Genomic DNA, 13,993 nt, shown 5'->3' with positions numbered 1-13,993 from the left:
TTTTTTTTTTTTTGTTTTTCTTCGTTTTTTTTTTTAAGATTGAGAACTTATTTGTGAAGAGATGGGAGGCGGGAAAGAATGCAACAATCACCGTAGCGTGCAAGGAAAAAAAAACAAAAAAAACAAAGATAACCTGTAAAAATATAACAAATCTTGACTACGCATATTACAACAATTTGGAACCAACAGTACAGATCTCCTGAACAGAACTGCTGTAATAAAGCTTCATATTCACCAGCTCCGTATTAAACATCTCTTCCTTTTGAAGAAGATCCATCTGCTATGATCAAGATCCAGCAATCCATCCCTTTGGCAGTGATTTTCGATATGAGGACATGAGACTGAAACCCCGAGTACCTAAGCGGGTTCTACCTGACAAGGGGAACTGACAGTGATGCTGGCGGGAAAACCCTACGAGCGAAGTTTCCTCCATCCTGGCTCCCCTCCCCCTTCTTCCCACCTTCACGAAAGGAAATAATCCAAAAAAAGAAGTATATATCAGCCAAGAGCGGAAAAGTTCATCATTCCACCTGAATGCAGCAAGGCCCACGCGCACCTGTGGGCAGAGAGGAGGCTGCCAGGTCCCCGAGTGGGCAGCAGCTTGGGCCCCAGCGAGCAGGGCGGCCTAGCGACGCAGGATGGCAAGAGAGTAGGCCCGGCGCCCGGTCTCCCGGTCTCCCGGCCTAGAGCAACTCCCTTCTCCACAATGGTGGGTGGTTTCGCCCCTTCGCGCTACCTGAGACGCGAAAATCGCCTCCCAGTGGGGCAGGGAAGGATGTGGGGGCACTTGGAGACGCAAACGGGGCCTAGAGACTGCGGCGGACAACTGCCTAGAAGAAAGAATGGGGGGATGGGGTTGCAAAAGGGGAGAGGAAAGGGGCTCGGGAGGGATCGGGAGGCCAGCGGACCGGTGGGCTGGAGACCTCGGGGCAGCGAAGCTACCGAAGCTACCGGCTACGGCCGAAGGGGTGGGGCAAGGCCTGCGTGACGGCCAGGGCCGCGGCAGCGAGAACCCCGAGGTGGGGTGAGGGTCGGATCTCGGCCTCACCTAAAGTCCTTGTCGCTGGATGTCATTTTTTCCAGCAAATTGGAAATGTGGTAGGAGGCGCTCGCCATGTTGACGGCCTCGATCCCGCTGGCGCTGCTGGAGCTGCTGCCCGCTGCCGCCGCCGCCGCCACTGGAGCTCCTCCTCTCGCTCGCGGCGGCTCCCGCTTCCAGGGTCGCAGCGCGACGCCGACGCTGACTAGGGAGGCGCCTCGACGGGCTGCCCCCTCCCCGGCGAGGCGTGGGCCTGTCCCGGGGTAAGCCGAGGCTACAGGGCCAGCCTAACGACGGCGCTGTTCGCTGGAGAACGAGCTCATGGGCGGCGGGGCGTACAGCAGGGCCTCTACGGGAAGCCAGACACTTCCACTCAGGGCCGTCTCACTCCCACTCGCTCCGCACTCGCTCCCTAGGGCAAAAGGCCAAAGCCAGCCTCCTTCGCTCCGGGGGCGGGGTCGGCAGACGCGGGACGCTGCGGAAAACTAAGGTCAGAGTTCACGGAGGCCTCCCCGCGCACGCTATGAAGACGAGAGTTAAAAGACAATTCGGTTGGCTGAAGCCTATGTCAGTTTTCGCGTGACCCGCCTTTTAGAGGCATGACAATGACCAAAAAAAAAAAAAAGGGGGGGGCTGTTCTCGCGAGACTTTAAAGCGACGGTTAAAGGACAGATGAGTGGAGCAGGTGGGCCTTAATATGAAAATAATTTGATTATTTAATGATATTAAGAGAAAAAGATTACGAGCTTTGAGAAAGAGAAAGCCTAGGAGTAACGACAATTAAGAAGTTAGCTTGCGGAACCAACATAAGAATTATAACAGGGAGCTTTCGTTTGGGATCAGACGCGTGGCCTGCATTGTCCTAACCACCATGGGGTAATGTTGCCACGTGAAAACCACAAATCCCAGAATTCAGTCGGGTGATACACTGGCTCAGAATGTGATTGGCTGTGGGAACTTGTAGCTTACTCATTGGCTCCCGTGGAAGGACTGAATGGTGGGATATGTAGTCTGAGAGGGGGAACCGTGCTGGATAAAAACCTTTGAATCGCCGCGCACGCCGTTTCTGCCGCGGATTCTTATTTTCTCCAATACAGGGTTTTTCTGTTATGCGGTATTTGCAGAGCAAGCTGCTGCAGTTTGGCCAGGCGCATTGCGGGTCAGTTGGTGTTCTTGCCAGAGGCCTAGCAGCGACTTCCTAGCGCTACTCCTTGTACCTCCCACGGCAGCTGAGCCTCCCCGTTTCTCTGGCCGGACAACACTCCTTCCGTGCATCGTAAAGCCACCTCTCTGACGCCAGCAGGACCTTAGTAAGACTAATGGGTATGCGACAGATGACTGTAGTCAGGCCCTACTGTTTTCAAAATAGCTAAAAGACTATCTCTGTAGTTAGCTTTTGTAGCCTTGGTGGACCTGCAGCTGTGTATTGTTCCGTCAGACATACAAATCCGTGGAGTTGAGTTACGAAGTATTTACTATCCAAGTTTTTCATCTGCTTAATATTTATGATTTTAAACACAAGTTTTGCCAGGTAGGGGTCAACATCCCTGAAAGTGTTAGGGGTGGAGCCAGCTGACAGGCCTTTCTAAAAGAACCTGAAGAGATGAAAAATCAATCTCACTTGATACTCCTGTTAAAAACAACAACAAACCTTGAAATAGCTCTCTACTAGCACATACCTCAAATCTGATCAAATCAACCTGACCTTTACCATTGTTTTCTATATTCATCAACTATTACTGAGTACTTCAGAGTCAGGCAATAGCAGTTAATGAAACAGATGAAACTTGATTTAGCCTCATACTATGTGTCTAAATTTCACACATACCTCTGATCTGCTCTCATGTATCCTTTTACTTTAATGTATGTAATATAAAGGCCGGGTGTGGTGGCTCATGCCTGTAAACCCACCACTTTGGGAGGCCGAGGCGGGCAGATCAGGAGGTCAGGAGTTCGAGACCAACCTGACCAATATGGTGAAACCCCATCTCTACTAAAAATACAAAAATTAGCTGGGCATGGTGGCGCACCTCGGGAGGCTGAGGCAGAAAAATTGCTTGAACCCAGGAGGTGGAGGTTGCAGTGAGCCGAGATCGTGCCACTGCATTCCAGCCTGGGCAACAGAGTGAGACGTCGTCTTTAAAATAGTAATAATAATAATAATAATAATAAATATATATGTAATAAATTTTTTCTCCCCAGTAATGCCATATTCTTTATTTTACCCATCTGCCATGATTAATATATCTTTCATCAAGTGATGAAGCACTATCCTTAGTGCTTCAGCCACAATTAATTGCCTTTTGTTCTGAATAGCCTTTCCACCATATTTAATGTAAAACACACACACATACACGCACAAAGAAGCAGGTCTTTTTTTCGTATGTGTTGACCTCAAGGCCTCAGTCATTTGGTATTATCAATAATACTTTCTTTTAGCCTGTGTCCACTCAGAAAGCAAATCATGTTTTGTCTTTTTCTGTGTGTAAATTCTTTCACTTTTGAATTTCCAGCTGAACTATAATATTTGAAGTCAGATTCCTTAAATATAAATCATGTTTACAGCCACTTTCTTGGTGTCATAGGCAATTCATTTTCATCTTTCTCAGCTTCAGTTTCTTCATGGGTAAATGATGATCAGGATATTACCTCAGGGTTGTTTTAAGAGTTAAATAACTCCTAACCTCAGATGATCCACCCACCTCGGCTTCCCAAAGTGCTGGGATTACAGGCATGAGCCACCACGCCCGGCCCAGCCAAATATGGTGAAACTCTGTCTCTACTAAAAATACAAAAATTAGTTGGGCGTGGTGGCAGGCACCTATAATCCCAGCTACTTGGGGGGGCTAAGGCAAGGAGCGTCTCTTGAACCCGGGAGGCCGAGGTTGCAGTAAGCCAAGATTGTGCCATTGCACTTCAGCCTGGGCAGCAAGAGCGAAACTCCATCTCAAAAAAAAAAAAAAGAGTTAAATAAAATATCCTATATAAGGTGCCTAGCACATTTCCTAGACCGTAATAATAATATTTATAACTAATATTTCTTACATACTTAACGAAGTTCCGGAAAAGCATAAACATTAGCTATTGTCATATTATTTTAATCTTTTATTTGCCCCTATTCCCAAGTCATTCTACACAACCACTTGAGAGTTGTCCAAAACATTGTTTTTATAGTACTACTTACTTACTGAAAACATTCAGTGACTGACTATTACAGAATAAAGTCCAAATGTTTTGGTAGTTGGTGGCCTTCATTTGTCCCTAAGCTTTTCTTTCTGACCTTTCTGTCACTGTTCTAATGTAGAAATTGCTTCTACTAAAGTTTTGAGTCCTTCAAAGACAGAAAGTCTTGTATATAATAATAATTGTTATAATTATGAGCATTCTAAAAATGTATTTAGTTTTTTGAGACAGAGTCTTGCTCTGTAGCCCAGGCTGGAGTGCAATGGCGCAATCTCGGCTTACTGCAATCTCTGCTTCCTGGGTTCAAGCGATTCTCCCTGCCACAGCCTCGAGAGTAGCTGGATTTTCAGGCATGCACCAGCACGCCCGGCTAATTTTTTGTATTTTTGGTAGAGACAGGGTTTCGCTATGTTGTCCAGGCTGGTCATGAACTCCTGACCTCAGTGATCCACCCACCTCAGCCTCCCAAAGTTCTGGGATTATAGGTGTGAGCCACTGCACCGGCCTTTATGAGCATTTTTTTTTTTCTTCCTTGAGAGGGAGTCTCACTCTGTTGCCCAGGCTGGAGTTCAGTGGCACAGTCTCCACTCACTGCAACCTCTGCCTCCCATCTTCAAGCAATTCTCATACCTCAGCCTCCCAAGTAGCTGGGATTACAGGTGCCTGCCACCACGCCTGGCTAATATTTTTATTTCTAATAGAGATGGCAGGGTTTCACCATGTTGGCCAGGCTGGTCTTGAACTCCTGACTTCAGGTGATCTGCCCACCTCGGCCTCCCAAAGTGCTGGGATTACAGGAGTGAGCCACCATGCCCTGCCGAGCACTTATTTATGAGTCAGGCATTGTATTAACTCAATCCTCAGAACAGCCCTATGACATTGGTGTTTTTCACATTTTAAGTATGAGAGGCACAAAAAGGGTAAGTAACTGGATAAAGGTCACTCCTACTAGAGACTAGGAATGTGAAATAAAAGCAAATGGAATTAAAACCCTCTCAATTTTCACTAAAGCAATTCTGATATGGCATGGAATAAAGAAAACATCAAAATTCTTAGGGGAAAAAAAGACCCTCCAGGGCTGTATATGGCTTTCCATTCTTCCGCCCTACTATTACAAGGAAGCTCAGCTGTGGGATTTCCCAAGTTGTGAACCCTAGAGCACTAGTTCCATAAAATAGTAGAAGCAAATACTCTTTAGGTCTTGGGTTATGTGTTGGCTGGGGAAGGGGAAGGGGGGGTGTTGTTGTTGAGGAGGGTTGTGGTTAAGAGAAAAAGTGCAGGAAACAGTTTTCTTAATAGTACCACGTCTCCGAACTTTTTTTTTTTTTTTTTTTTTTTTTTTTTTTGAGACATAGTCTTACTCTGTCACCCAGGCTGGAGTGTGCAGTGGTGCAATCTCAGCTCACTACAACCTTCACCTCCCGGGTTTAAGTGATTTCTCTGTCTCAGCCTCCTATGTAGTTGGGATTACAGGTGCGCCCCTTCACCTGGCTAATTTTTGTATTTTTAGTAGAAAAGGGTTTCACCATGTTGGCCAGGCCAATCTCAAACTTCTGACCTCAAGTGATCCACCCGCCTCGGCCTCCCAAAGTGCTGGGATTACAGCCATAGCGCCTGACCCACAGAACATTTAATATGGCAGCATATAAGAGGAATATGTAGTGTGCAGCTGCTTGACACATTTGAGCATAGAACTTAAAGTTGTACCTGTATAATCTCAAGAAATGAGAATACCATGACCATGAAACATAATTGGAAAACCACTGTTCTGTAGGTAGTTTTTTCTGAACCTAATGCTGAATGGATGGATGATGGGGAGGAGAGTCTTGCCAGAAAATAAGTTTGATGTTCATTTTTAAAACAGCCTTCTGCCAAGTACATGTGGCCTGTGCTCAATTTCTACATTTGTTGTAAATGAGTTAAAGGTAATAATAGAGCTATATTTATTTAACTAGTTGGTAATTTCTGAAATAAAATTCTGAGTTGAATGTCAAAGTCGATGCGTTTCCGCGGCATGCCTTGTTGGGCTGGGGCGGACGCGGCTAGGCAGCTGATCCGAGCGCCCAGGGGGCCACCTGGGCCGGGAGGGAGGCACAGTCTTGCTTATGGCCCCTCGCGACGCGCCGGCCTTTGGCAGCGCCCGGGTTCTGCCAGTCAAGAGTTGGAACGCAGCATCTTCGCTTCCTTGAATCCTTCCTTCTGCAGAAGGGAGCTCAGTAGAACTTTGTTGTTTTGCCTTTTACTCTGGGCTGAAAGAAGCAGATGATAAGGAGAAAATAGTGAATGTCAAAGGAAATGTAATTCCTCCCATGCTGGTTGTCTCAACTGTGATTGTTGTGCTTTGGAAATGTATCAACACCCAAGAAGGCTCTCTCTTGTGGATGTATCACTTAAAACACCCAGAAGTTGTTGACAGCGGCGGTCGGAAGGGCCGGTGGTTTCCAAGCTGTTCCAACAATGGGACCCACAATCCTCAAGCAGAGGAAGAAGAAGACATAGACGAAGAAAAAGAGAAAGAACAAAGAAAAGAAGATGACAAAAAAAGAGCTTCAGCTATGGGACTGGTTTAATCCATACAATCGCCCAGAGATGCTGACCGTGACCAGTTGGAATGCGCCGGTTGTGTGGGAAGGCACTTAGAACCATCCTAGAAAATTCTTATGCAAACAGAAAATTACTGTGGGTTTGACGGTTTTTGCTGTCGGAAGATATGTAGAGTATTACTTGAAGCAGTTCATAACATCTGCTGATGGGTACTTTATGGTCAGCCACAAAGTCATATTTTACATCATGGCCGATAATATCTCCAGGATGCCGTTGATAGAGCTGGGTCCTCTGTTTCTTCAGAGTGTTTGAGACCAAGCCTGAGAAGAGGTAGCAAGTCATCAACATGATGGGCATGAAGACCATCAGGGAGCACATGTTGGCCCACATCCAACAGGAAGTTGACTTTCTCTTCTGCATGGATGTGGACCAGGTGTTCGAAGACAATTTTGGGGTGGAGTCCCTGGGCCAGTCGGTGGCTCAGCTACAGGCCTGGTGGTAGAGGAAACATCCTGAGGAGAATACTTATGAGAGACGGAAGGAGTCGGTGGCATACATTCCATTCGGCCAGGGGGATTTTTATTACCATGCAGCCATTTTTGGTGGAACACCCATTCAAGTTCTCAGCATCACCCAGGAGTGCTTTAAGGGAATCCTCCAGGACAAATGACATTGAAGCAGAGTGGCATGATGAAAGCCACCTAAACAAGTATTTTTTCCTCAACATACCCTCTAAGATCTTATCCCCAGAATGCTGCTGGTATTATCACATAGGCCATCATGCAGATATTAAAATTGTCAAGCTATCTTGGCAGCAAAAAGAGTATACATTGTTTAGAAATGATGACTGACTTCAAATTGTGCCAACAGTTTTTTGAATTTGAGAGAATTATTATTCTGGCTACATCCTCAGAAAACAACTTTAAGAAAATATTAATGAAACACCAACATCGCAATCACATACTATTTCTCCTTGTAACTTTGAGCCTTGTAATATGAGAGAATGAATGTATGGTAATCAGATGTAAATTCCCAGTGATTTCTTATGTATTCTGAATTTGGGGGAAATACTATCAGCTGAACCAGAAAGAACTTGTCATAGGCAAAGACAAAGCCAGGAACAGGCCAGGCGCGGTGGCTCATGCCTGTAATCCCAGTACTTTGGGAGGCCAAGGCGGGTGGATCACCTGAGGTCAGGAGTTCGAGATCAGCTTGGCCAACATGGGGAAACCCCATCTCTACTTAAAAATACAAAAAATTAGCCGGGCATGGTGGCACCCACCTGTAATCCCAGCTACTCAGGAGGCTGAGGCAGGAGAATCACTTAAACCTGGGAGGCAGTGGTTGCAGTAAGCCAGATTGCACCATTGCACTCCAGCCTGGGCAACAAAAGCGAAATTCCATCTAAAACAAAAAACCCAGAAACACTCTACATGTGTCAGATAACATCCTGGAGAAAATAGGGTGATAAGGAAAGTGTTGGCAGCGAGATATGGTTGTAGGGGGTTATACCCTTGATTTCAATGTTTTCCTGTTTCTGATGGATCTAAAGAATATAGAGTTGATTTGCAGCAGGAGAACTTTCAGTAAGGACACCGTTTGCCTTGGCAATCCTCAAAAGACTTCAAGAACAGATTGTTTCAGGCCATCTGTAGTCCATTCTTTTCTCATCAGGATGTCATTTGGTTTCTGTGTGAAAGTTTGGTGGAGATTCCCAGTAGATATTATCATGGTGCATGGTCAGAGTCCCAGGGAACCTGAATGAACCAAGGTGCTCAGTGTGAAGTGAAAACAAAGCCTCAACATGACTGCCATGAAATAGCAAAGAGAGAGTGCAAGAGAGGGGCTGATCACTGTGGGGTCAGTGCCACCTTACAGGAATATATGCCATGAGGTTGGTGCTTAAATACATCATGGATCCAGGCACTAGATGGGAGGCAGTGTGGGTGATTTCCAGCCTGGTAGACCCCATGACTGACAAACAGCAGGGACTTGAATGGAAGATGCTTCTTGTTTTGCCCAAGTTGTATTCAGTCCACCAGACTGTGCAACTTGTGTCTTCAGATCCTTGGTGAGCAGATATGGATGCTGTCAGAGAAGGCAAATGCCTGCAGTGGATTGAAGAGGTTTTCAAGGACTTCCATTTCCAGAATGTGGGCTTCATCAGAGGGCAATGGATCATCAGCTAGTCCCACCACTTAGCTAGTCTGGACCTCAGGGTTCCTGTGCCCCTCATACCCCAACTTGGAGGGCTGACATCAAAGAGTAACCTCTCATTTTCCATCTGCACTATGGAAGTGTAACAACTGGACATGTAACTGGCAAAAGGGTTTGGCCATTTGTTTATAGAAAGGAGTCAAAATAATAATGAGAGGTGACAGAAAGAGAGCAAGACTTTACTACTCATGTTAGCAAGGGGAAGAATGGGTGAATTTTTTTAAAATTTCCACTCTTTCCTTTGTGGAGGGAATATAGAGGTTTTTAGGAAGAGAGGGGTTTGGAATGTAGGAGAGGAAGAGGGTGTGAGGTAGCACGGTTTGTTTTAATGGCTTTATTGTGAATTGTTGTTTTATTTGGTGAAGGCCCTGGTGTCATTTTGGGCTTAATTGGGTTACATATTAATTGCAGTCAATTTTGTGGTCAATTTTTTTTTCTTGGAGATGGGGTCTCACTCTGTCTCCCAGGCTGGAGTGCAGTGGTGTGATCTTGGCTCAATGCAGCCTCGACCTCCCAGGCTCAGGTGATCCTCTCCTACCTCAGCCTCCCTAGTAGCTGGGACCACAGGCATGCACCACCAGCACAGCTAACTTTTTGTATTTTTTTTGGTAGAGACGGGGTTTCACCATGTTGCCCAGACTGGTCTCAAATTCCTGGCTCAGGCAATCCTCCCACCACGGCCTCACAAAGTGCTGGGATTACAGGTGTGAGCCTTTGCATCTGGCCTGTAGTCAGTTTTTAGCTGGGAGTGAGTTTTGACCTTGACTGGGGAGAGGATTTTAAGGTGTCTGGTTTGTGTTAGGATTTGGCCTTTGACATTTTAATGGAAATATATGACTAGATATGTGAGTATGGCATGTACTTAACAAGGATGTAAGTAAATAAATATGCATAAGCATGGGAGTATAGTATGGGAAAGAAGGGGAGTGGCGCTTTACAGTACATTTTGAGGCTGTATTTTAAGGCAAAAGGAAGCAGATATATAGTTTGTCTAAAGTTATATTTTGAGATTGGGAGAAGGGAGGAAAGAACACTTTGAGGTTGTAAAACACATTTGTGGTTTATTTTCAAGTTATATTTTGAGACTGGGGAGAAAGTTGGAAAGGAAAAAAAGTTTTAAAATGTAGTTTGAAGTTAAGCTGTTTGGTTGTAATTTTTATTGTCAAATTGTATTGTATTTGTATGGACAATGGGTGCTATCATTGTTTTGGCTATTTTTTGTTGTTGTTGAGAAGGGGCATAATTTGAGGGTATTAAAATGGAATTGATTTATTTGGATTTGGAAATATTTATGAATATTTGGGCCTATAGACAATATTGATTGGAGTGTTATAGTTTGAGGTTTAGAAAGTTTTGGGGAAAGTCTGTCTTGTAGTTTTACATAGAGGGTGTAACAGTAGTAAGTTTTATAACACAGGGATATGTCTACCCCGTTGGCCAGGCCAATGTTATAAGTAGTTTTTGTCACTAAGATGGTCCTGACCTGAATTAGAATGTCCCCTATTGATTTAGTGACAATGTAGGGTCGCACATAGATTTAATTTTTTGGTGTATATTTTGTAGGGCTATTTGAGGCATTTTTGAATTTTTAATTATGTAGGGTTTTTATTGTTAATTGTAATTGGACGTGATGACAGATTGGCTAATATACATATTTAATAGACTATAAATAGGGATATGAATATTTATGAAGGTGGCTTTAAATCTTGTTTAGTTTTTGAAGGTGGATTAGTTCAGTTAGTTGTTTTATTTAGAAGGTAGTATTGAACATGGGCTAGGCCTTTTTATGTGATGAAGGCAGAAAAAAGTTTAATAAGAGGCATTTTTATGGAAATAGAAAAGCAAAGATTAATGTTGGAAACTGTTTAGATGTTAAAGTACTTTTAGTTATAGAGGAGGAAGGCAGTAGCAATTTGACTTTTTCTTTGTCCGTGTTTTAAGGAATGAGCTTTAGTTTGTAAGGCCTCAGGAAAGAGGTAGTAGTAATTTTTATTTTATTTTAGTAATTACTATTACTAAAAATAGTAATTTTATTGAGTTTAAGTTAGAAAAATAAAAAAGAAATTGGAAGTATTAGTTTGGAAATTTGTAATCTAGAAAGATTTAGGATTTAGTTAAAATTATAGAAAATAATAAAAACTCAGAAACAGTGGATAAGACTAGAATTTAATTACAGGTGTATTATAGTTAGGTTTTTTTGAAACATTTTTTAAAATTTTTGTTTTTATTAAAGACAAATTATGATAGGACACATTTATAGGCAAAATAAGTTTTAGTTTTATTATATTTGCCTTGATTATTTGTATAAGGTCAGTAAGAATAATTATTTGTCACATAGGCTTTTTAAAAAATTGGCTTTGTTGGAACTTTGTTATAGGGAATTTTAGATTAGATCTTTTGAAGTTTTGAGTCCAGTCATGGGTTTATTTGTGTCTTTAAATATTTGTATTAATTGGGCAAATTTTTTATTTTGAGGTCTCAAGAAAACTTGGGGCTATAGTGCCTGTTAGAAAGTGGCACTTTTTATTTGTTATAGGTTAAGAATTTTGCATAGAGACTGTATAGACAAGGTATGAGGTTAGTTTTTTAAGGGGCTTTTATTGGCTTTATAGGTTAATTTTGGTATTTTAAAGTACTTTGTAAGTATGTTTTTTAAATTAAAATTTTGGTAAAATAGTGTTCTTAATTGTATTATAAAAGAAAATAGATTTTTATTGAATTTATGTAAATAACAATATTGTTATAAATTAAGTATATTTGTAAATAGTTTGTAAATTTTGGAGAGATTAGATAGAGAAAAATATGTCTTAAATTTTCTTTATAGGAGTGTATTTTATCTGACTATTGAAAGTTGTCAATAGCTAAAAAGAAAAAGTTTTCTGGACTTTGTAAAACAAAAGAATTAACAGTGTTTTAAATGAAAAGTTATAAAAAGATTTTTTTATTAGTATAGTTTATGTAATTTCTGTTTTGTTTGATATGTATGAATACAGCAGGTTTTATGGGAGTCTTGAATTTTTTTTATTTTACTGGCATAATTTTTAAAGTTATTAGATATTTGTATTTAAGAATATTTATTAGAGTTTTATAGTTGATTATAAAATTGTTTTGAAAATAATTAAAGTAAAAGAATTACGGATGACAAAAGTTTTAAAATAATCATGGTTAAAGTTTGGTTATTTTTGTGGCATATAATAAGTTCATATAATTATTATCAATATATATTGAAACATAGAATTACAGGAATTTTATATAGTTTTGGAATATATATTGACAATATATTTATATAACTATAGCTTAAAGAAGAAAGTCAAACACTATTTTATCCTTGACAATTTTTTTTGGATAATTTTAATATATTAAATGTCAAATTTATTTTCTTGGACTTTAAGGGACTTAATATTTAAACAGTTAATTAGATTACAAGAAGGCATAAGGCCAGGCATGATGGCTTGCCCCTGTAATCTCAGCACTTTGGGAGGCTGAGATGGGAAGATTGCTTGAGCCCAGGAATTGAAGACCAGCCTGGGCAACATGGGGAAACCTGGTCTCTATAAAAAATTAAAAAATTAGCCAAGTGTAGTTGTGCACATCTGTAGTCCCAGCTACCTGGGAGGCCGAGGTGGGAGGATTGCTTAATCCTGGTAGATGGAGGTTGCAGTGAGCCATAATTGTGTCATTGGACTCCAGCCTGGGTGACAGAGTGAGACACTGTCTCAAAAAAAAAAGAAAAAAAGGCGGGGCGCTGTGGCTCACGCCTATAATCCCAGCACTCTGGGAGGCCGAGGCGGGTGGATCATGAGGTCAGGAGATCGAGACCATCCTGGCTAACACTATGAAACCCCGTCTCTACTAAAAAATATAAAAAATTAGCCGGCGTAGTTGCGGGCGCCTGTAGTCCCAGCTACTCGGGAGGCTGAGGCAGGAAAATGGGGTGAACCTGGGAGGCAGAGCTTGCAGTGAGCCGAGATTGTGCCACTGCACTTCAGCACTCCAGCCGGGGCCACAGAGCAAGACTCCGTCTCAAAAAAAAAAAAAGAAAAAAGGCTTAATTTAGAATTTGACTTTGAAAAGTTTGTCAAGTATTCAAAGCTTAAATACTTGATATTATAAAATAAATAAAATTTTAGGTTATTGTAAGTTATTTTTAGTTCAAGTGATAATAAAAAATTTAAGGCAAAACTCTCTACTCATTGATAGAGGGAGACTGTTTTTTAAATAGGACCCAATAAAAACAGTATGAGGCCAGCACGTCTCTTTTTTTTCTTTTTTTGTTGCTTATTTAAAGGGCAAATAAAAATCTTTTATTGCTTTTAATATTATATGAAAGAGTGTTGTTTATAAGAGAAAGGTACATTTTACTTTTGTGTTAGTATATTATTAATGTTAAACCCAATTTTTAATAAAACTTTCTATTTATTATAGTGACTATAAGGTAAATTTTAAATGAACTTTTTATAATTTTTTGTTAAAAAGTAGATTAATTTTTTTAGAAAACCCGGTTTTTAGACACATGGTCCCGTATTTTGGCCCTGGATTAGTATATTTTTATTTTAATGTTTAACCTATGGAGAAACTAAATAATTCCCTTTAAATTTTAGTCAACTTGTTTATGCTTATAGAACTTTCAAAATAAGATGAACTCTTTGCAAATTTTTTATATTTGTTTAAATTTTTAATTTTGATTTGTTAAGGTAATTTTTAAAACTCTTTGAATTAGACAAAATTGTATTTTTTAACAAAACTCTTATTTTTTTTTTTTTTTTTTGGAGATGGAATTTTGCTCTTGCTGCCCAGGCTGGAATGCAATGGCATGATCTTGGCTCACTGCAATCTCCGGCTCCCAGGTTCAAGTGATTCTCCTGCCTCAGCCTCCTGAGTAGCTGGGATTACAGGCGCCCGCCACCATGCCCGGCTAATTTTGTATTTTTAGTAGAAACAGGGTTTCTCCATGTTGGTCAGGTTGGTCTTGAACTCCCTACCTCAGGTGATTCACTCACTTCAGCCTCC

At 41.6% G+C, this 13,993-nt stretch overlaps 1 pseudogene; it reads left to right on the top strand.

Annotated features, from left to right (window-relative positions):
* The first annotated feature begins 6,221 nt into the window (after positions 1-6,221).
* Positions 6,222-7,892, top strand: LOC111551265 (annotated as a pseudogene).
* Positions 7,893-13,993: the final 6,101 nt, after the last annotated feature.

The sequence above is a fragment of the Piliocolobus tephrosceles genome, chromosome 10, assembly GCF_002776525.5.
Source record: "Piliocolobus tephrosceles isolate RC106 chromosome 10, ASM277652v3, whole genome shotgun sequence".
NCBI lineage: Eukaryota > Metazoa > Chordata > Mammalia > Primates > Cercopithecidae > Piliocolobus > Piliocolobus tephrosceles.
Note: the sequence above shows the minus strand (reverse complement) of the source record. Positions and strands in the feature narration are given on the sequence as shown.